At 40.5% G+C, this 10,072-nt stretch overlaps 1 pseudogene; it reads left to right on the top strand.

The window, feature by feature from the left end:
• Positions 1-4,609: 4,609 nt before the first annotated feature.
• Btf3-ps10 (basic transcription factor 3, pseudogene 10) lies at positions 4,610-5,075 on the top strand (annotated as a pseudogene).
• The last annotated feature ends 4,997 nt before the right edge of the window (positions 5,076-10,072 follow it).

Here is a 10,072-nt window from a genome sequence, read left to right as displayed (position 1 = left end):
TAAATAGTTTTTGACTTCCAAAGAAGAAGAAGAAGAAAAAGAAAAAGAAGAAGAAGAAGAAGAAGAGGAGGAGGAAGAGGAGGAGGAGGAGGAGGAGGAGGAGGAGGAGGAGGAGGAGAAGGAAGAGGAGGAGGAGAACCCAGAAAACAAACAAACAAACAAACAAACAAACAAATAAACAAACTCCCCAAAATCCTAAGTAATCAAGGTCAGATATTTTCCTAAGGAAAAAATCATTTAAAATGTTGAAATTACCTACTTTAAAAAAATCAAACATGGTAATCCTAAGACTTTTAAAAATAAATATAAAAGCACCAAAATATTCTTGTTTTAGATTAATTAAAAGAAAGAGGTAAATAAAAGAAAACAGAAGGAATAAAGGAGAGCCAAAGAGAAATATGACTGAGAGAGAGAAGAGAAATGTATATTAGAGAGGTGGGGGGTCAAAGATGAGATACATTGATTTAACTTGCCATATATATAATGTTCATATTACATAGTACACATCGAAACCACCATACAACCATCTGTATCTAAAGGACTCTACATTTTATTACAGATACATTTTATTATTGTTCTATTCATAATTGTAAAAAGTTGGAACCAGCCTGAACATCCATACATATGCTCAATATATTTTTAGACCCATTTTAGTTTGGAAAGTTTGAAGTAAATATGTCTATAATGTTGACCTTCAGGGATCCTTGTTTGTTTGGAATTTGACTCTACTAATTCTATTTTTGTTTTAGATTGGGTTTTACTGTGTAACCTAGGCTGGCTTTGACCTGACAGTCCTCTCTCAGCCTGCCAAGTGCCTATATTATAGACTTATACCACTGAGTCTGGTTTATACACCACACTCTTACTGGGGTATGCGGAAGATCCAATATAGTGGAAATTTCCATATTGTAAAAGTATCAATATTTATATGTTCTTCCCATTAATTAATGAATTCAACAGACAGCCATTGAACATCTTCCATTTTCTGTACAGTAACCTAGGCTTTCCTGGGCATTTCAGTGAGACAGAGAGACATATATTTCTCTATATTGTGGTGCTGTCTAATCAACAAACAGGACACTCTCTTCTCTAAACAATAGGTGGTGGATTTGAAATTTATGAGTTAACTGTGACCTGAACTTCTGCATATATGAATAGAACAACATCCACTCTGAGACTATGCAGAATGAAGTCAAACCTGGGAGCTAGGCTTACATGTTTAGATATTTGATGTATAGTCTCAGTTTAATCTAATTATAGCATCTCTATTATAATTTTTCTGTCACGAGTCTTAGATCACATCCATGAAGGGACAGGAACTTTAAGCAAAGAGCAAGAACAAAATTTGATTATCATCTATTATACGACAGTCTAGCAGTATGCTTTCCCAGAACATTTCCAAGAAACATGTTGAAACCTAGACTATATTTTAAATTACTATTTTTAGATAGGTTTTTCTGTGTAATTGAAACTGCTCTTGAACTGGCAAAGTCATTTCCAATTATGCAGACCCTGCTTATTGTTGATAAAAGTCTATCTTATGTCATGAAATCGCTGGTGCCCGTAGTGTTAATTTTCTATAAAACATTGAGGAGCAGAATTCAACAATCTAAATATATACTGAAGTGCTTGTGTTCTGCCTGACTTCCTGGGGAGATGTGAATAATTCTTTAGTTACCCCAAATAGGGCATTAATGACACACCAAGAAATTATTCTAGCCAAGTCTAGATTGGTGAGTCCATGAGCTTACTCAGTTGGGCTACTTACAGGAGCATCCATCGGGGCTTGTTTGGGGTAACAAGTGTGGTTGCAAGGTAAGTGCAGCATCAAAATCTCCACCCTAATGTGAATCCATGAAACACCTTGCCTAGCTTGCAGAAAACTTCCTCAGAGAGTTTCCCATCCGCCAGCAACTGTTTAGTGCTTTTGTCACCATGGGGAGGGGTGTACCAAGTCTTGTTTCATGAGATTCCTCAGTCTTATGATCCTTCGTCCTCCTTCCAAGAGGGAATGTTTCAATTTAGAGGAGACAGCTACACAACTGGAGAATAGAGAAATTGTGAGAGCCCCAGGGTGTAGCTGTAACTGTGACTTCATTCACTGGACTAGATTTTTTTTTTTTTTTGATTTAATATAGGGAGTCAGCGGATGCTCTCTCACTGAAGCCTCCCGAGGCAACAAATTGCGCCACCCTCTGTTTCCCGTCTTCTATATTGGTTTTGCCTGGAGCTAAATCCTAAAGGTGCCTGTGGCATTTGAAAATGCCAAATTTTCAACCTTCAAAGCGACTGTGGCTCTTGAATAGTTTACTGAAATACGGGATACCATGGAGTGGCTCTGCAGGTCTGAGACACACCAATGACTTTGATCATATTTTTTTAAGAAGCTAAAATGAACCCGTTATTACAAGTCTACTTAGACAATTTCTTTGAAATAGGCTATATGGATTGATTTAAACTTATTGACAATACATTGCCGCTTTACTTGTTAATTTAAAGGACTATCTACTCACCCCTTGAAAACCAGGTACTTTAATAGTTCGATAAGATGACCTTTTGCTCCTGCTGCTCTCTTCTGGCAACACATCGGAGTTCAAGTGCAAGGAAGTGCCAGTATTCCAAATCACAAGACTATGGCTTCCTAGGGAAATTCCCAGGTTAGCCCAGAGATGGCACAGCATTAATATTCAACTTATCTGACTCTGGTAAGATGTCTTGTCTCATGTCAGTAACAGAAACACAGCTATGATTTGTCCAGGAACATAAAAGTCATTAGAAATGGAATGATTTTTCACTTCTCTGATGGTCAGTTTCCATTATGGAAATCGTCAAGGTGTTTTCTGCAAACCTTGAAAATAGAACAACCACAGGACCCAGATAGACCGCTCCTGGGAACGTCTCCAAAGATTTCAAGCTCCATCACAGAGATACTCGCACATCGAGTTTACTGCTGTCCTACGTCCAGTAGAGCTGGCCCTGGAACTGGCTTATATGGAGCAGATGAATGGGTAGAGAAAACGTGGTACATATACACAATGGAATTTTATTCATCTGTAAAGAAAAATGAAATTGTGAAAATTTCAAGAAAATACATAGATCTAATAAGTATAATATGAAGCAATCTGACTATAACTGAGTCATAAAAAACTTATGATTTCTTTTATGTATGTCTCCTAGATATACAATATACTCACACACACACACACACACACACACACACACACACACACACACACACACACACACAGAAAAGCCTGGGACTGCATGCTTATTTATTTTTCATTCTGTTGATTGTAGAGTTTGATAATGTTGCCAGTTCCTATCTGATAGTGCCAAACTTTGTTTTACATTCCCTCATTCTTTCAACCATTTTAGGGGGAAATGCTAATTACCACAGGTTTAATAACAGTTTTGAACTGTACAGAACACTGGGGTCTTACTAACACCCATCAGCGAAGAAGTGTTCAGTTACTGTAATTCCATTCCTAATATGCTTATGTCAATCCATACCTATATCTATCTGTATATGGATACAAATGGGAGTAAGGCCTAAAAAAAAAATCAGATTGTAGACCAAGAGGTGGTGAAAAATAGTATTAAGGAAGTGTAAAAGATTGCATGTCACATGACAGTGGGAAGACTCTGGAGGGGAGAGACTCTATTAACACACACTTTGTTAGAAAATGTCTAGATGTCTAGAACAAATGAAACTCAAGACGGATGATCAAAATGTGAATGCTTCACTCCTTCTTTAAAAGGGGAACAAGAATACCCTTGGCAGGGAAGAGAGAGGCAAAGATTAAAACAGACACAGAAGGAACACCCATTCAGAGCCTGCCCCACATGTGGCCCATACATATACAGCCATCCAATTAGACAAGATGGATGAAGCAAAGAAATGCAGACCGACAGGAGCCGGATGTAGATCGCTCCTGAGAGACACAGCCAGAATACAGCAAATACAGAGGCGAATGCCAGCAGCAAACCACTGAACTGAGAAGAGGACCCCCGTTGAAGGAATCAGAGAAAGAACTGGAAGAGCTTGAAGGGGCTCGAGAACCCATATGTACAACAATGCCAAGCAACCAGAGCTTGCAGGGACTAAGCCACTACCTAAAGACTATGCATGGACTGACCCTGGACTCTGACCCCATAGGTAGCAATGAATATCCTAGTAAGAGCACCAGTGGAAGGGGAAGCCCTGGGTCCTGCTAAGACTGAACCCCCAGTGAACTAGATTGTTGGGGGGAGGGCGGCAATGGGGGGAGGGTGGGGAGGGGAACACCGATAAGAAAGGGGAGGGGGGAGAGGGATGTTTGCCTGGAAACCGGGAAAGGGAATAACACTCGAAATGTATATAAGAAATACTCAAGTTAATAAAAAAAATGCCATAGTGATACATAATACTATAATACTTTGTGTGCAGATTAAATAATAATAATAATAATAATAATAATAATAATAATAATAGCAACAACAATAATGCCTCTAGCTGCGTGTGTGCACCTTATCTCAGTTGTTCTACTCAAGATGCCCTAAGTGTGAACTTTAGTCCCCAGCACGGCCCCATTTCCACTCCGACAAGGTGAAAGAAATGATCACAAACCAGGAAAAACTCGCCAAACTGCAGGCACAAATGTGCATTGGTGGGAAAGGAACTGCTCGTAGAAAGAAGAAGGTAGTTCACAGAACGGCCACAGCAGACGATAGAAAACTGCAGTTCTCCTTAAAGAAGTTAGGGGTAAACAACGCCTCTGGTATTGAAGAGGCGAACATGTTTACAAACCAAGGAACAGTGATCCATTTTAACAACCCTAAAAGTTGAGTCGTCTCCGGCAGCAAACACCTTCCCCATGACAGGCCACGCTGAGACGAAGCAGCTGACAGAAATGCTTCCCAGCATCCTCAGCCAGCTTGGTGCAGACAGTCTGACTAGCTTAAGGAGACTGGACAAAGCTCTGCCCAAACAATCTGTGGATGGGAAAGCACCACTTGCTCCTGGAGAGGAGGAAGATGACGAAGTTCCAGAGCTGGTGGAGAATTTTGATGAGGTTTCTAAAAACGAGGCAGACTGAACTGAAGCAACTTCTGGAGAAGGTCAGTGACCCTGCAGAAGTTAGAGGAGCTGCTATTTTAGATCATGACTGCTTTTTAAAAAATATTTTCTAAGCCTACCACCACCCTCCCTGACAGTGCAGCTCTTTTCAGGTTTTGCTTATACCTAATTCATTCTTTGTGGCAAATTAAGCTGAAGAAGCCTAGGAATAAAGTTTGGAAAAGGTAATAAAATTATTTGCCTAGTTAAAAAAATAAAAAAAGAATTGATCAAAGAGTGGAGTTGATTAGTGGATATTAGCCCAAAAGCTCAGATTACTCAAGATACAATCCATAGACCACATGAAGCTCAAGAAGAAGGACGACCAATGTGCAGATGCTTCAGTCCTTCTTAGAAGGGGGAGCAAAAATATTCATAGGAGGAAATACAGAGTCTGGAGTCTGGAGTAGAAACTGAAGGAAAGGCCATCCAGAGACTGCCCAATCTGGGGATTCAGCCCATATACAGACACCAAACCCAGACAATATTGCTGATGCCAAGAAGTACTTGCTGACAGGAACCTGATATAGCTGTCTCCTGAGAGACTCTGCCAGACATGACCAATACAGAGGCAGATGCTCATAGCCAACCATTGAACTGAGAATGGGCTCACCATTGGAGGAGTTAGAGAAAGGATTGAAGGAGCTGAAGAGTCTTGCAACCCCATAGGAAGAACAACAATACCAACCAACCAGAGCTCCCAGGGACTAAACTACCATCCAAAGAGTACACATGGAGAGACCCATGGCTCCAGCTGCATATGTAGCAGAGGATGGCCTTGTTGGGCATCAGTGGGGGAGAAGTCAAGGTTCAACCCCCCAGTGTAGGGGAATGTCAGGGCAGGGAGGGGGGAAGGGGGTTTGCGGAGGGGTAACCAGGAAAGGGGATAACATTTGAAATGTAAATTAAAAATATCCAATTAAAAAAAAGAAGAAGAAAAAAGAGTGGAGCTGATGATGGCAAATTAAAAGTATGTTTTATTGAAATAGATGGATTTGTAAGAACAAAGTCAGTTAAGAATCTCATACATTGGATTTTCTTGTGGTGGTAACTGCTACGACAATCAGAAGAGTTGAGCTTATGACTCATCCAGAATAGGAGAAGAAGGAAGCTGTGGAGAGCTTTCAGTTGCACAGGTGTTTAAAGAATAATCATTGTATAATGTGATAGCTCTTATGAACTCAGAGCACTGATACACATCTTTTCCGGACTATCATCATCCTATTTGCAAAATGGACAGGCGCTATCTATTTATTTTTTTGCAAGAAGTCAACTAAGCTGATGTGGGTGCCAGCTTCTTTGATTTTTTTTTTTTTTTGCTTTAAGGAAGTTGCATTAATGGAGAGCAATTATGGTAATTTGAATTAGGAATGAAATTATGGTAATTGAAAACTTCTGCGCTGACAGGTATTCGCGAGACCCCTGTGTTCTGGTGCAGTTCAAAACTGCTATTAAGCCTGTGGTAATTAGCATTTTCCCCCTTAAAATGGTTGAAAGAATGAGGGAATATAAAACAAAATTTGACAGTTTGAGAAGGGAACTGGCAACATTATCAAAACCTACAGTCAACAGAAAGAAACACAAACATACATGCAGTCTTGAGCTTTTCAAAAGTAGAGAGGCAAAGGAAAATCAGCTTTGTTTGGGACAGTGGGGAGGCTTAGCACTTGTGTTGTGGACCTGCAGTATAGAACCATTTGTGACAGAAAAGTGCAGCATAAAAAGTCATTCTTGTTTTCTGGCTTTCGTTCCAAATCAAATAGTTGCAAATTCATGGTCTTTTTTTTTTCTTAAATTTGTTGTCACACACACACAATGTGTGTGTGTGTGTGTGTGTGTGTGTGTGTGTGTGTGTGCACACGAGTGTAAGCATGCATGTTTGCTTCTGTGCACCTACATGTAGAGCTAAGAAAAAATGTTAGGTGTCTTTATTGCTCTGTGTCTGATTTTATGACATTTTTATTGCCTTTGAGAACCTCATATGTTGTTTTTTGATCATATTCATCTGTCCTTTGTCTTCTGCCGGACCAATGTCCCACTCCCTCACCCAACGAACTTTGCGTCTTGCTCTAATTTAAAAAGCCCATCAAATCCAATTATTGTTGCCTATATGCTCATGGGTGTGGGGTCATTCACTAGAGCATATTAATGCTATCAGAAGGCCACACACTTAAGTTAAACTAGCTGTCTTCCAGCAACTATGAATTACCAGTAGCTTACTCAGGTTATGGTAGGACTTTCTTATGCCCACATCCTCCCTTCCAGGGTGGGGGTTTTCCTGGCTTGAACTTGTGGACATCTTGGGTGTGCTGTCACAATTGCCAAGTTCATATGTGAAACTGCTCTATTGTTGTGGTAAATATTTAATATCCGTTGGGTGGTTTCTACCCTGCCGTGGATCATTTAGTTCCCAGATAAGAGGCACAAAACCTTTATGTTTATGATACGCCTTTAAAGCACTAGAGCTGCGCAGATATCTACCCTCTATTAGTATCTACTTTCCTATCAATAACCCTGAGTTATAACTTACCATCCTCCATCTGAACAGCTCTTACTACAATTGGCCAGCCCTCATGATCATGTTTTCATGATCTCATGGGGTAACCATGGTGTCTTCTCCTTCTCCCCATCCTTCTCTTTTTTTCTCCTCAGACACCTAGAGTCAGGAATCAAAACTCCACCTACCCCTTTTCTGCCCAACTATAAGTTGTGGGCATCTTTATTCAATCAATAGTTTTAAATTAAGGAGCAAGGTTCCATAGCATCATTTGGTGTATGTGAGGGTTCCCTCATCTCTGAGGCAACTAGATCTTAGGGGGCAGTATTTAGCATTAAAATGCATAGCAAAAGACCAAATCTCAATACCCTATTGTGTATAACCCCTGCCCCCAAAAATCCCCACATTGTTTCCTATATGGTCACCCACTGCTTCTGGCTCTCACAGTCTTTCTGTCCCCGTTCTGCAAAGATCCTTGTGCCTTGAGAGGAGTGCATGGGTCTCCTTTAGAGCCGAGGATTCCATAATCATTTAGTACCTGCATCTTGACTAATTTTGGAATTCTTTGTTAGTCATCATCTACTGCCAAAAGAAGTTTGAGAGATGCACTGATTTATAGATACCCTGAAAAGTCATTAGGAATAGGTTTAATCCGGTGCTCAATTGGCATAGTAATAGTAGTGAATTCTCTCTAACCCATGACTTGTTTAGTGATAGGTTCTTGACCTCAGTAGCTGTTCAGGATAAGAGTTCCATCTTAATAGCCAGAAGCTGGAAAGAACCCAGATGCCCTTCAACAGAGGAATGGATACAGAAAATGTGGTACATCTACACAATGGAATATTACTCAGCTATCAAAAACAACGAGTTTATGAAATTCGTAGGCAAATGGTTGGAACTGGAAAATATCATCCTGAGTGAGCTAACCCAATCACAGAAAGACATACATGGTATGCACTCATTGATAAGTGGCTATTAGCCCAAATGCTTGAATTACCCTAGATCCCTAGAACAAACGAAACTCAAGACGGATGATCAAAATGTGAATGCTTCACTCCTTCTTTAAATGAGGAAAAAGAATACCCTTGGCAGGGAAGGGAGAGGCAAAGATTAAAACAGAGACTGAAGGAACACCCATTCAGAGCCTGCCCCACATGTGGCCCATACATATACAGCCACCCAATTAGACAAGATGGATGAAGCAAAGAAGTGCAGACCGACAGGAGCCGGATGTAGATCGCTCCTGAGAGACACAGCCAGAATACAGCAAATATAGAGGCGAATGCCAGCAGCAAACCACTGAACTGAGAATAGGTCCCCTATTGAAGGAATCAGAGAAAGAACTGGAAGAGCTTGAAGGGGCTCGAGACCCCAAAAGTACAACAATGTCAAGCAACCAGAGCTTCCAGGGACTAAGCCACTACCTAAAGACTATACATGGACTGACCCTGGACTCTGACCCCATAGGTAGCAATGAATATCCTAGTAAGAGCACCAGTGGAAGGGGAAGCCCTGGGTCCTGCTAAGACTGAACCCCCAGTGAACTAGTCTATGGGGGGAGGGCGGCAATGGGGGGAGGGTTGGGAGGGGAACACCCATAAGGAAGGGGAGGGGGGAGGGGGATGTTTGCCCGGAAACCGGGAAAGGGAATAACACTCGAAATGTATATAAGAAATACTCAAGTTAATAAAAAAAAAAAAAAGAGTTCCATCTTGTGGAGTTCCATCAATCAAGCAGTCACTGGTTACTTCTATAACATTCAGGCTATTATTAGACCAGTAGGAATATCTTGCCAGGTAGAGCATTATTGCAGGCTTCAGGGTTCACAATTGAGTAAGACTGATAATTTCTTTTCTCCTTCAGTAGCATGCATAGCTAGGAAAGCTAGCCAGTAGGAATGAGGCTTCCAGAGCAATGCCAGCTTGATTTCTCCATGTTCTAGAATTCAAGTATGTGGTTTCTTTAGTAATAGACTCTTGTCGTTAAGTTCAGCAGGGTAACCCACAGCAAATAGTTTGTAATGTTGCATGTCTATGGGATATCATTTGTAAATCATTCCAATAACACTAACTCATTCCTGACACTTTTATTTTTTATTTTTTAGCCTGCAGTATCTGTTTACCCAGTTAAAGGGTAAACTAAATGTGAATGTTTTATTTATGTTATTTTATTTTAGGAAGCTTCTGCAGTAGTAGTTTTTCATGTGAGGTCTTCAGAACATCTTTGGTGTTATTTACTGTGTTCCCTCCTAAACGTTGCTTTCCTACCCTGTCACATTTAACCCCTCGTGTTCCATTATTCTCTTTCCCCTCTTTGTAGCACTGTGTTCTATTTTCCCCTCCCTTGAAATAACCCCTTACAGATGGTCTCTTACTAATTTCCTAATCTCCGTGTATTACAAATAAAACACACGCATACAAAAATTCAAAAGGAACAAAGGAAAAACACGATGCTTGTCTTTGTGAGTCTGGGTCACCTCA

Source organism: Rattus norvegicus, chromosome 7 (genome assembly GCF_036323735.1).
Source record: "Rattus norvegicus strain BN/NHsdMcwi chromosome 7, GRCr8, whole genome shotgun sequence".
NCBI lineage: Eukaryota > Metazoa > Chordata > Mammalia > Rodentia > Muridae > Rattus > Rattus norvegicus.
This window is presented reverse-complemented; position numbering and strand designations above follow the sequence as displayed.